General features: G+C 39.8%; 2 pseudogenes; both read right to left on the minus strand.

Annotated features, from left to right (window-relative positions):
• Positions 1 to 9,079: 9,079 nt before the first annotated feature.
• Positions 9,080 to 9,615, minus strand: LOC129642220 (zinc finger CCHC domain-containing protein 10-like; annotated as a pseudogene).
• Positions 9,616 to 10,684: 1,069 nt separating this feature from the next.
• Positions 10,685 to 12,381, minus strand: LOC129642332 (tigger transposable element-derived protein 1-like; annotated as a pseudogene).
• Positions 12,382 to 12,657: the final 276 nt, after the last annotated feature.

The following is a 12,657-nucleotide window of genomic DNA, read 5'->3' on the forward strand; positions in this document are numbered from 1 at the left end:
CCAATGAATGTTCAAACTACCACACAATTGTACTCATTTCACATGCTAGCAAAGTAAAGCTCAAAATGCTTCAAGCAAGGCTTCAACAGTAAGTGAATTGAGAATTTCCATATGTTCAAGCTGGATTTAGATAAGGCAGAGGAACCAGAGATCAAATTGCCAACATGTGTTGGATCATAGAAAAGGCAAGAGAGTTCCAGAAAAACATCTACTTCTGCTTCATTGACTATGCTAAAGACTTTGACTGTGTGGATCACAACAAACTGGAAAATTCTTTAAGACATGGGAATACCAGACCACCTTACCACCTCCTGTGAAACCTGTATGCAGATCAAGAAGCAACAGTTAGAACCGGACAACAGTCTGGTTCAAAATTGGGAAAAGAGTATGTCAAGGCTGTATATTGTCACCCTGTTTATTTAACTTATATGCAGAGAACACCATGCAAAATGCTGGGCTGGATGAAGTACAAGCTAGAATCAAGACTTCCTGGAGAAATATCAATAGCCTCAGATATGCAGATGACAACACCCTAATGGCAGAAAGTGAAGAGGAACTGAACAGCCTCATGATGAAGGTGAAAGAGGAGAGTGAAAAAGCTGGCTTAAAACTCAACATTCAAGAAACAAAGATCATGGCATTCAGTCTCAACACTTCATGGCAAATAGATGGAGAAGCAGTGGAAATAGTGAGAGACTTTATTTTCTTGGGCTCCAAGATCACTGCAGATGGTGACTGCAGCCATGAAATTAAAGATTCTTGCTCCTTGGAAGAAAAGCAATGAACAATCTAGACAATATATTAAAAAGCAGAGACATCACTTGCCAACAAATGTCCATTTAGTCAAAGCTATGGTTTTCCAGTGGCACCCCACTCCAGTACTTTTGCCTGGAAAATCCCATGGATGGAGGAGCCTGGTAGGCTACAGTCCATGGAGTCGCTAAGAGTCGGATATGACTGAGCGACTTCACTTTCACTTTTCACTTTCATGCACTGGAGAAGGAAATGGCAACCCACTCCAGTGTTTTTGCCTGGAGAATCCCAGGGATGGGAGAGCCTGGTGGGTTGCCATCTATGGGGTTGCACAGAGTCGGACACGACTGAAGTGACTTAGTAGTAGTAGTATGGTTTTCCAGTAGTCATGTATGGATGTGAGAGTTGGACCATAAAGAAGGCTAAGTGCTGAAGATTTATACTTTTGAACTGTGGAGTTGGACAGGACTCTTGAGAGTCCCTTGTACTACAAGAAGATCAAACCAGTCAATCTTAAAGGAGATCAATCCTGAATATTCATTAGAGGGACTGATGCTGAACCTGAAGCTCCAATAGTTTGGCCACCTAATCCAAAGAGCCAGTTCATTGGAAAAGACCTTTATACCAGGAAAGATTAAAGGCAGGAGGAAAAGGGGATGACAGAGGATAAGATGGTTTGATGGCATCACCAACTTAATGAACATGAGTTTGAGCAAGCTCAGAAAGATGGTGAAGGACAGGGAAGCCTGGTGTACTGCAGTGCATGGGGTCGCAAAGAGTCTAACATGACTGAATGAATGAACAACAACAACAAAGCTGACAATGGCAGATAGTCTTTTCAAGTACACAATAGAGCATTTACCGAACCAGTCCATATGCCAGGCCATAATGCCAGCATCAACAAATTTTAAGAGCTTGACATCATTTAGAGTATTTTTTCTAACAAAAATGAAATTAAGATAAATATCATTAGCTAGGTATCTCATAACTAGAAGTCTCCAACTGATTAGCAATTAAGCATACATGGCTAAATTTCACAACTGGTTCAATAAGAATCATGTTGGGAATTAGCAAATATTTTGAAGCAGTAAAAATAAAGATTGACAGATTAAAATTGTCAAAGTGCAGCTAAAAATGTGTTAGAGGGAATTTAAGCTTTAAATGTATGTTAGGGAAAAAGATTGAAAATTGGTGATTTTAATTTTCATCTTAGGAAAATTTAAAAGTACAGCAAATAGAGCCCAAAGAAAGGCTACAGAAGGAAATAAAAATGCCTGCATCCTAAAAATGTTGTAAGTATTAAAAATGAATGGATGTAAAATATTTGGCTCTGATAAAAGAGAAAAATGGAATATTTATCCCATTTCAAGGGGCAATATTTGCATCTCACAGTGTCTTTATAGTAATAGCCTCTTCCTTTGTGGCAGGGGCAATCAGCTAATCAAGCTTCTGGCGGAAATTTTCAAGAACTGCTGAAGAGGGTGGGTAGAGCACGTGGAGAGGGTGAGTGGAGCACGCTGAGCTAACACTGTTCCACGCACGCCACGCTCCACTAAGTGCTCTGTGTGTGTGTTTATCGTACCCTTAAAGGAACCTGGAGAGGAAGAGATTAGTGTGCATCTTTCACAGATTCAGCCACTGAGGCTCATGGAGGGGGCACATCTACCCCAAATCCTACATCTGGCGAGAGCAGAGCTGGGATTTGGCAGCGATCTGCGTGAGCCACAACCATGGGCGTGTTTTCAAATGACTCTTTATCTACTGGGTAGGTGAATCAGGTTGGTCTCAACTGCCTTCTCTTCTAGGAACCAACCTAGGGATATTATTTCTACACTTGCCTTCAAATCACTAAAGAGCTTGGCATAAATATTTTGTGTGCTTTGAAGAGATGCTGGCTTGGAACCCTTCCCTCGCCCAGCTCCATGTGCTTGTGGTGCAGAACTGCAAGGCCATCCGGGTGGAAGCGTCCTGCCGCTGGTATCCCTGTGTCTGCAGCTTGGTGACTAGACGGCATCAGAACTGTCTATCATTTCCTCCTTCAGCTTTCAGCCGGGGACAGAGGTGTTAAAGACCACCCACACCACACAGGTCGGGCGCCTGGACTGCCCCTCATTATGGCTGCAAACCCACTGCCAGGGTGGGGGGAATTGTGCAGGCGATCTGCTCTCAGTGCTAACCATACTGAGTGTGGCTTCAAATCCATGTAATAATGAAACTATCCTCAACACAATTCCATAAAGAGTCAAGCAGAAAAATTGGGGCAAATGCTTTATTTCCATGGCATCTCTCAAAACGCACTCACTAAACTTGAACCTGAAGGAAGCTACCTAGAGTATTGCCGGGAGCCGGCGTATTGCATATTGAGCGCAGCACTTTCCACAGCATCATCTTTCAGGATCTGGAATAGCTCAACTAGAATTCTATCACTGCCGGGGGCCAGCGTGAGGCACTCTGCCCGTGGCAAAGGTCATGAGGAAGGAGGCTCGGCATACGCAAAGGCGGGATCGAGCCTCAGGAGTCCCCCTGGAAATTCTTGAGCATCTACCAGAGTCTGCCTACTTTCTGCTTTGTGCTTTCACCTACACCTCTGACTTTATGGGGGGCTGTCCCCCACTACCTCTCTCTGAAAAAAGAATTAGCTTACAGCTCCAGTTAATAATTCCTGGGTGTGACAGTGTTTAACCTACAAACTCCTTTGGAAATCCTCTAGCCTGCCTGAATAGGTTTTTCCGGCCACATGTGATTGTTCAGAGCCTCCCAACTGTGAGAGGCAGGAGATGTTCTAAACTGTCTAAACACAGATTCTTTTGAGTAGTTAAAAGATTGATTCGAAATTGTATTGGTGAAGGGTTTTTCACTTATTGAGCCAATGTTTGCTGCTAAGTCTCCATACTCCTTACCTACTGTGTCCTTGGCAGTGTATTGATTGATATAATGGGTGTATAGAAATGTAAAATGCAGCTTTGTCCAATGCTTTTTTGAAGGCTGGTGCCTGACTTTGGAATAATCACCTTTAGAGAAAAATAAGTTTCTTAAAATGTTAACAGGCCGGAAGATGGCCAGAAGATGATGTCAATCACCTGAACTTTTGCATATGATAAGTTTGAAAGCCTGGCTTCGATTAGAACCAGGAACTGCTGTCCTTGCATGACTCCACCCCTTCCCCCATTATCCTCTATGCATAACTTAAGGTATAAAAACTACTTTGGAAAATAAAGTGCGGGCCTTGTTCACTGAAACTTGGTCTCCCTATGTCGCTCTCTCTTTCAAATTCTGGCTGAGTCTCCATCTGGAGCGTGGAACCCACCATGCTTGCTAATTATGCCTGGGCTTCTAAGATCCGACCTGGGAGGCCTCAGTGTCTCCTCTCCTTCGGGAGAACGGAAGGACGCCTGCGGCCTACGTAAGTGGTGCAAACTTCTTGTCTTGAAGTTTTATTGGTCTCCTGCGTAAACCAAGCTGCTCAGCCTCTTTTCTCCACTGAATTTTCCTACTGAGCTATCCTCATTCTATTACTCTTTATATCCTTAATTAACGTTTAATTAAGCAGTTGTTTCCTGACCCTCGCCTACGCTGTCTCTCCTTCGAATACCCTGGATCAGCCGGGGCTGGACCCCGGCAGAGTATGATTCTATTTTCCTCTTTCTGAATGGGAGAACATATTCAAACTGTGTGGTCCAGTCATGGAAAAAGTGGATGCTTTAGAAAAATATTCTGTATCAGACTATTTAGAATTTAATTCTCAAAAAATAGTAGTTTAGAAAAGCGGTAATGTCTAATTCTATATATAGTTTAGCCAGTCAGACAAAAGAAAACAATAATATTTTACAACTGAGAGAGATGCTATTTTGAACTCCAGCAACAACAGTAACAAAAATTACCCAAGACATAGTAATTAAGGGAGCTTCTAGCACAACAGGATCACTGCTGTTGAGTGAATTATGAAGGTTCTTTATTTCTGTGACTGGTAATTCTTAAAATTTCCCCAAATGTCAATAATTTTAGAAAACAAGCCTCTGCTTTCATTTTAAATAAATGTGTCAAATGCTTTAGACAGAGAGCTGAAGTGTTGATCTAAATAGATCAACTAACAAGTCCTTAATTACTGAAAATATGTGGTAAAGCTTTATTTGCTTTCACTAAATTTCTTGTCTTTATGATGGAGCCAGGAAACTGAGATGATGCAAATGCTTTTATTCAACACATGAGAAAAAGTGTCACTGCTGATAAGCAAATGGAAAATTCCCTCTGAAGCCACAAATGTTCATTGGGGAAATGTGCATACTTTGAATGCAATCTAATTTCTAGTAAATGTTCCTCTTAAAAAATTTGTGATGAAGTTGTTCTTGGTTCCAGTAACCCTCTTTGAGAGATGTGACCTCTTAGGGGTTCCTGGGAGAAATGTAGAGGTGGGTCATGGGGTTTGCTCTCAAAATATTAAAAGTTTTGTTTATGTTGTGGTGGACATTTGGATCCATGACAGCTCAAACCTGGTTGCCTCTCGCCTAACTAAAAGTGAACAGTCAGGACAGAATTTTTATGACAGAGAGAAATTTCTCATCATTGAGAAATTTCCCAATGTCATCTCATACCCAGCCTCCTTACCTCACGAAGTACAGTTATTATGATCATGAAATGTGGACCAATCACTATGACTTTGACTCAAATTCTCCTGGGAAATTTATTTTAATGTGTCTGCTCTTACTATTGGAGAAGGCAATGGCACCCCACTCCAGTACTCTTGCCTGGAAAATCCCATGGACAGAGGAGCCTGGTAGGCTGAAGTCCATGGGATCGCGAAGAGTCGGACACGACTGAGAGACTTCACTTTCACTTTTCACTTTCATGCATTGGAGAAGGAAATGGCAACCTACTCCAGTGTTCTTGCCTGGAGAATCCCAGGGATGAGGGAGCCTGGTGGGCTGCTGTCTATGGGGTCGCACAGAGTTGGACACGACTGAAGCGACTTAGCAGCAGCAGCAGCAGCTCTTACTATCTTGGTAAATTTTGTAAGATATCAAGTACTAAGTGGTCATGGAAATCCCACATACTAGCGTTTCTCAAAATGTAGCCTAAATGCAATTCCATAGCCATCCCCTGTGGTTCTGATTATGAATGCTGATTTCTGGGCCCTGCCTCACATCCACTATATCATTGAAAGGCCTAGAGCCATGAATTGTAATATGTACTCTAAGTAATAACTTATGACACTAAAATTTGGTAAATGCAGATCTAGAGGAAAGGCCATAGAGAACTATGTACCTGTTTGCACTATTGGCTAAGGAAGTGCCAGAGGTTACTAGAGGAAAGTAGTATTGCTTTAACGTAGAATAATTGTTTTTCTTTGCTTATCTCATTTAACCAGCAACTTAGTCCAGACTGCTATAACAAAACACCACAGACTGGGTAGCTTATAAACCACATTAATTCCAAATGGCCTGGAGGCTGAAAGGCTGAGGTCAGGGTGCCGATGTGGACTGGTGAGGACTCTTGTCTGGGTAGAAGACTTCTCATTACATCATCACGCAGTGGAAGGGGCAGGGGAGCTCTTTTAGGTCTCTTTTATGAAAGCATTTCTTAATGAGTCTTTCATGAGTCCTTAATATTCATTGAAAGGACTGATGCTGAAGCTGAAACTCCAATACTTTGACCACTTGATGTGAAGAACTGACTCTTTGGAAAAGACCCTGATGCTGGGAAAGATTGAAGGCAGGAGGAGAAGGGGACAACAGAGGATGAGATGGTTGGATGGCATCACTGACTCTATGGCCATGAGTTTGAGCAAGCTAGGAGTTGGTGACGGACAGGGAAGCCTGGCGTGCTGCAGTGCGTCACAAAGAGTCAGACATGACTGAGCAACTGAACTGACAGAACTGATGAGAGCATTAATCTCATTCAAGATCTAATTACTTCCCAAAGTCCCTGTCTATTTATCATCACATTGGTAATTAGGATTTCAGTGTCTGAAATTTTTGTTGTTATTGTTCAGTCAGTAAGTCATGTCCAACTCTTTGCAACCCCATGAACTGCAGCATGCCAAGCTTTCCTGTCCTTCACCATCTCCCAGAGTTTACTCAAACTCATGTCAATCGAGTTGGTGATGCCACCCAACCATCTCATCCTCTGTCATCCCCTTTTTCCTCCTGGCTTCAATCTTTCCCAGCATCAAGTTTTTTTCCAGTGAGTCAGCTCTTTGGCCACATCAGGTGGCCAAAGTATTGGAGCTTCAGGTTCAGCCTCAGTCATTCCAATAAATAATCAGGGTTGATTTCTTTTAGGATTGACTGGTTTGATCTCCTTGCTGTCCAAGGTACTCTCAAGAGTCTTTTCCAGCACCACAGTCTGAAAGCCTCAATTCTTCTGTGCTCAGCCTTCTTTATGGTCCAACTCTCACATCTGTACATGACTACTAGAAAAGCCATATCTTTGACTACATGGACCTTTGTCAACAAAGTGATGTCTCTGCTTTTTAATATGCTGTCTAGGTTTGTCATGAATTTTGGGGGGACACAAACATTCAGACCATAGCAACTAGAATTTCCTAGGTCCAATCAGTGCCAGCTACACTGAAGTCCTTAGAGTCAGAAGTGTGGGTTCAGAGTATATTACCCTCAATTTCACATGCTTTTCACAAGGGATTCAAGTATTCTTTTGTCTAACTTCAGACTAAAGTGGATCCATGACTAACTGGACTGAATATGTACTATAGTGTTACCTACTTGTACAGCAGTTTCATTCATTTTCATTTTTTCCATTTGTTCAACACATATCACCTATGGATTTCAGGCTTTATCAGTGTAATGTGGAAAAAAATGTGCAGACTTTGTTACATATCACAAGTGCCTGACTAATTCAGGGAAAGTTATATTTTATTATTTTTCTTTTCTGAATATATCTATCAATCCAGTTCACATGGCTCATATGATACTCAGTTGTTGTATGTGTCGCTCAGTCGTGTCTGACTCTTTGCAACCCCATGGACTGTAGCCCGCCAGGCTCCTCTGTCCATAGGATTCTCTAGGCAAGAATACTGGAGTGGGTTGCCATTTCCTTCTCCATGATATTTAGTTATAGATGAAGCCGAAGTCAATACTTGCTTCCAGTTTCCCTAAATTATTTATTGCACAGTTAAAACACATGCATTAGGAAGTTTTTCATAGTGCTGATGCCATTTCAGAGATTGTTGTCAGAGTAAATGTCTCTTTCATACTAAGAAAGAGCATAATAATTATCTGAAATTTCCTATGTCTTTTTAGTACCCTCTCCTGTTTCTCATTTTAGTAACTCCTAAGAAACTAATCATTTAGGAAGTTTGTTTGTCTCCTTAAACCTTGTGTATGTATTTGTGCTAAAAACATTTAAAATCTATTCTCTTAGAAAATTTCGAGTATTTAATACAGTGCTGTTGACATTAGTCACCATGCTGTACATTAGGTCCCCAGAACTTAATCATCTCATGACTGAAAGTTTTACCCTTTGACCCTCATCTTCTCAGTTTCCCCACCTCTCAAGCCCTGGTAACAACCACTCTGTTCCTATGAGTTTGGCATTTTAGATTCCACATATCAGTTGAAATTATGCAGTATATTTCTTTCTCTGTCTGACTTATTTTGCTTAACATAATGCCTTCAAGGTTCATCCATCTTGTCTCAAATGCAAGATTTTCTTCTTTTTATGACTGAATAATATGCATCTGGTTTTTGTATCCTGCAACATTACTGAATTTATTAGTTCAGTTTTTTTGGTGACATCTTTGGACTTTTCTAAATATAAGATCATGTCCTTTAGAAACAGAGACAATCTTACTTCTTTTTTTCCTGATTTGAAAGTCTTTATTTTTCTTGCCTAATTGCTCTGGTTTGGATTTCCAACACTGCGTTAAACAGGGGTGTTAAAAGTGAATGCCCTAGTCTTGCTTATCGTTTTAGAGAAAAAGCATTCAGCCTTTCATTAGGAATTCACTGCCAGATATTCTGATGTATTATCCTGAAAGCATATCTGATAAATACCACTAAGATATACTAAATATATGTCTGATATATACCAATAACATTTGATTCAGAAGGAGAAAAGATAACAGTTCATCAGAAAAACAAATTTTCTGGAATTCAGTTTTGATTAAGTTCTAAAGATATATTTTAAAGATGAAAAAGAAAACCAAGATTTACCCTTAAAATAAAAAGTATATAAGTGTTTCACTATTAATTATTATTATGTCCTTACTATGCAAAAATTTAGAAACTTTTAAACTCTAGAAATTTTGAGCAGTTACCTACTTGGCCTTAACACACTTTTAAATTCCCTTCTAAAAATCACATCAGTGTTTTCAGCTTATGAGTCCGATATGGCTGGAGCAATTTCGTCTCTTCTTTGGCGGTTCATTCTTGGAATTGTCATCTGTGCTGGTGCTGATGCTGCTCAAAGAGCTGGGATCTGCGTCTGAATCAAAGAAGAAAGAAGAGCTTGTGGAAGAGGGAAGATGATAAATTGGAGGCGTTTTCATTGTGTCACTGTCCTCTGAGAAGAATGAGGTAAACGTTTCTTCATTATCTTATTAAAAAGCCACTATGTAAGCTGTCACTGCCAATTGCTACAGGGACTGATAGGCTCTTAGACCCTTTTTTCCTTTGTCTTTCTACATTAGTTTTTCCAAGCTTTGTTGTAACATTATTTTTTTCTTTTAAAGTTTCTTTAATACTGTTCTTCTTAATGGCCAACTAGGTATTTTCCCCCCATGTACATTCATAAATCCAATGTCCAAATTCTAAACATTCTGACATTTTACATATATTGCTTATTTGCTTCAGTTTTGTCTCCAGGCATGCATGGAGTTACCATCTCAGGTTGGCCAAGGCCTGTCATGCTGGTGGAGGATGCAATCTTAATCATGACCCAGATACCAGTCAGTATGGGATAAGGAGTGTTGGAAAGGAGGAATAAAAGAGAAAAGATGTATAGTCAAAAGGAACATTTCAATATTCAGGTATTAAAAGATTAAAAAGTCTCAGTGATAAAGAAGTCAGTGGCTTGACCATAGTGGTGAGTGTCTAAGAAAGAATAGAAATGAAAGGCCCCAGAGTGAAGGGTGCAGAGCAGGAGGGGGGATCAGTATTGACAGTCATCACGGACAACAGCATAAGATGGATAGCAACAGAATATGGTGGCCCTGAGGCTGAAGTGCTTGAAGATATAGGTGTAAGTTCAGGACAGTGTGAGATGTCATTGAGGAGGATGGTGGGATGCTATGAGGTGTAAACTTCAAAAATTTGGTCAAAGAGCCCTGGCAAGGACTATGTACAGTGTGGACAAGAAAGAGATGAAAAGAACATAAGGAGGGTGAGAAGAAGGAGAAGGAAGGTTGGATGTAGCTTGAATATTAATGTTTCCATCAAGGGATGATGTATGTGCAGAACTTGCCAAGCACAGATTCTAGCTGGAGTATCAGCATTGCAATCTGATCATATCAGTTGGGACTGGAGTTTTAGATTCTTTGAGGCTTCAGGGAAAAAGCTAGAAAAGAGAGATCTGCTGTCTTGAGTCTCTGAACATCCATTTTAAACTGAAAAGTGGTGTGGCTTGTTCCAAAGATACATTAAAAAATTTCCCCCAAATTGAATGGTTGTTATCCTTTTCCTAATCTTTTATTCTCTTGAAAATCAATTTACCAAAGAATGAGATTAAGAAACATTTAGTATATCTAATTATCAAATCAATTTTCTATACTAGCATACCTTGGATACATTATGGGTTTGGTTCCAGACCATTGCAGTAAGGTGAATATCACAATTAAGCAAGTCAGACAAATGATTTTATTTCTTGGTGCATAAAAGTTATGCTTACAGTATACTATAGTCTATTAAGTGTGCAACTGCATTATGTCAAAAGGCAATTTATATACCTTAATTTAAAAATATTTTGTTGCTAAAAAATGCTAAACATCATTTGAGCCTTCAGAGAATAGTAATCCTTTTGTGGGTGGAGGATCTTGCCTTGATGTTGATGGTTGCTGATTGATCAGGGTGTGGCTGCTGAAGGTTGGGATAGCTGTGGCCATTTCTTAAGATAAGCAACAATGAATTTTGCTGCATCTGTTGACCCTTTCATGAATAATTCTGTAGAATGCAATGTTGTTTGATAGTATTGTTCTCATAGTGGAATTTATTTCAAAAGAAGAATCAGTCTTCTCAAACCATGCCACTGCTTTATCACCTAAGCTTGCATAATAGTCTAAATACTTGGCAGTCTTCATAACATCTTCACAAGGAGTATACTCCTTTTCAAGAAACCACTTTCTTTGCTCATTCATTAGAAGCAACTCCTCATCCATTCATGTTTTATCATGATATTGCAGCAATTCAGTCCAATCTTCAGGCTCCACTTCTAATTCTAGTTCTCTTGATATTTCTACCATATCATCAGTTTCTTCCTCAATTAAAATCTTAACCCCCTCAAAGTCATCATAAGGATTGAAATTAGCTTCTTCCAAACTCTTGTGAATGTTTATATTTTGATTTATTTCTATGAATCATGAATGTTCTTAATGACATCTAGAATGGTGAATCCTTTGCAAGTTTTTTATTTACTTTGCCCAGATCCCTCAAAGGAATTTCTTAAATCATAAGATTTGAAAGCCAAAATTTCTCCCTGATCCATGGGCTGCAGAATGGATGTTGTGTTAACAGGCATAAAAGCAGTATAACTCTCATCTCCATCAGAGCTCTTGAATGACCAGATACATTGTCAGTGAAGAGTATTATTTTGAAAGGATTTTTTTTTTTTTTTTCTGAGCAATAGGTCTCAACAGTGGACTGAAAAATATTCAGTAAACCATGTTGTGAACAGATGTGCTGTCATCCAGGTTTTGTTGTTTCATTTATATAGCACAGGCAAATTGATTTAGCATAATTCTGAAGGGCCCTGGGAATTCCAGAATGATAAATGAGCATTGGCTTCAACTTCAAGTCACCAGTTGCATCAGCCTCTAACAAGAGAGTTAGACTGTCTTTTGAAGCTTTGAAGACAGGCATTGACTTTTCCTCTCTATCTATGAACGTCTGGGATGGCATCTTCTGTCAATAGAAGGCTTTTTTGTCTACATTGAAAATGTGTTGTTTAGGGCAGCCACCTACATTAATGATTTGCGCTAGATCTTCTAGGTAGACTTGCTGCAGCTCCTACATCAGCACTTGCTTCCTCCTTGCACTGTTATGTAATGGAGGTGGCTTCTTTCCTTAAACCTCATGAACCAACTTTTGCTCACTTCAAATGTTTCTTCAGCAGCTTCCTCATCTCTGTCAACCTTTATAAGATTGAAGAGAGTTAGGACCTTGCTCTGGATTAGGCTTTGATTCAAGGGAATGCTGTGGCCAGTCTGATTAATCCAGACCACTACAACTTTCTCCATATCATCAATAAGGCTGTTTCACTTTATTTTTATTATTATTTGTGTGTTCACTGAAGTAGCACTTTTAATTTCCTTCAAGAACTTTTCCTTTGCATTCACAACTTGGCTAATGGTTCAGTGCAAGAGGCCTCACTTTCAGTCTATCTAAGCTTGGTCATTTCTAGTTTTTGATTTAAAATAGGGGATGTGCAACTCTATCTTTCACTTGAACACTTAGAGGTCATTTTAGAGTTATTGGCTGGCCTAATTTCAATATTGTTTTATCTCAGGGAATAGGACAGCCCAAGGAGAAGGAGACAGAGTAATGGCCAGTTGGTGGAGGAGTCAGAACATAGCATTTATCAATTAAGTTTGCCATCTGATATGGGTGCAGTTCAGGATGCCTCCCAAAATTATAATAGTAACATCAAAGATCACTGATCACAAATCACTGTAACAAATATAATGATGATGAAGAGGTTTGCAATATTGTACAAATTATGAATATGTGATACAGAGAC

The sequence above is a fragment of the Bubalus kerabau genome, chromosome 1 (genome assembly GCF_029407905.1).
Source record: "Bubalus kerabau isolate K-KA32 ecotype Philippines breed swamp buffalo chromosome 1, PCC_UOA_SB_1v2, whole genome shotgun sequence".
Classification (NCBI taxonomy): domain Eukaryota; kingdom Metazoa; phylum Chordata; class Mammalia; order Artiodactyla; family Bovidae; genus Bubalus; species Bubalus kerabau.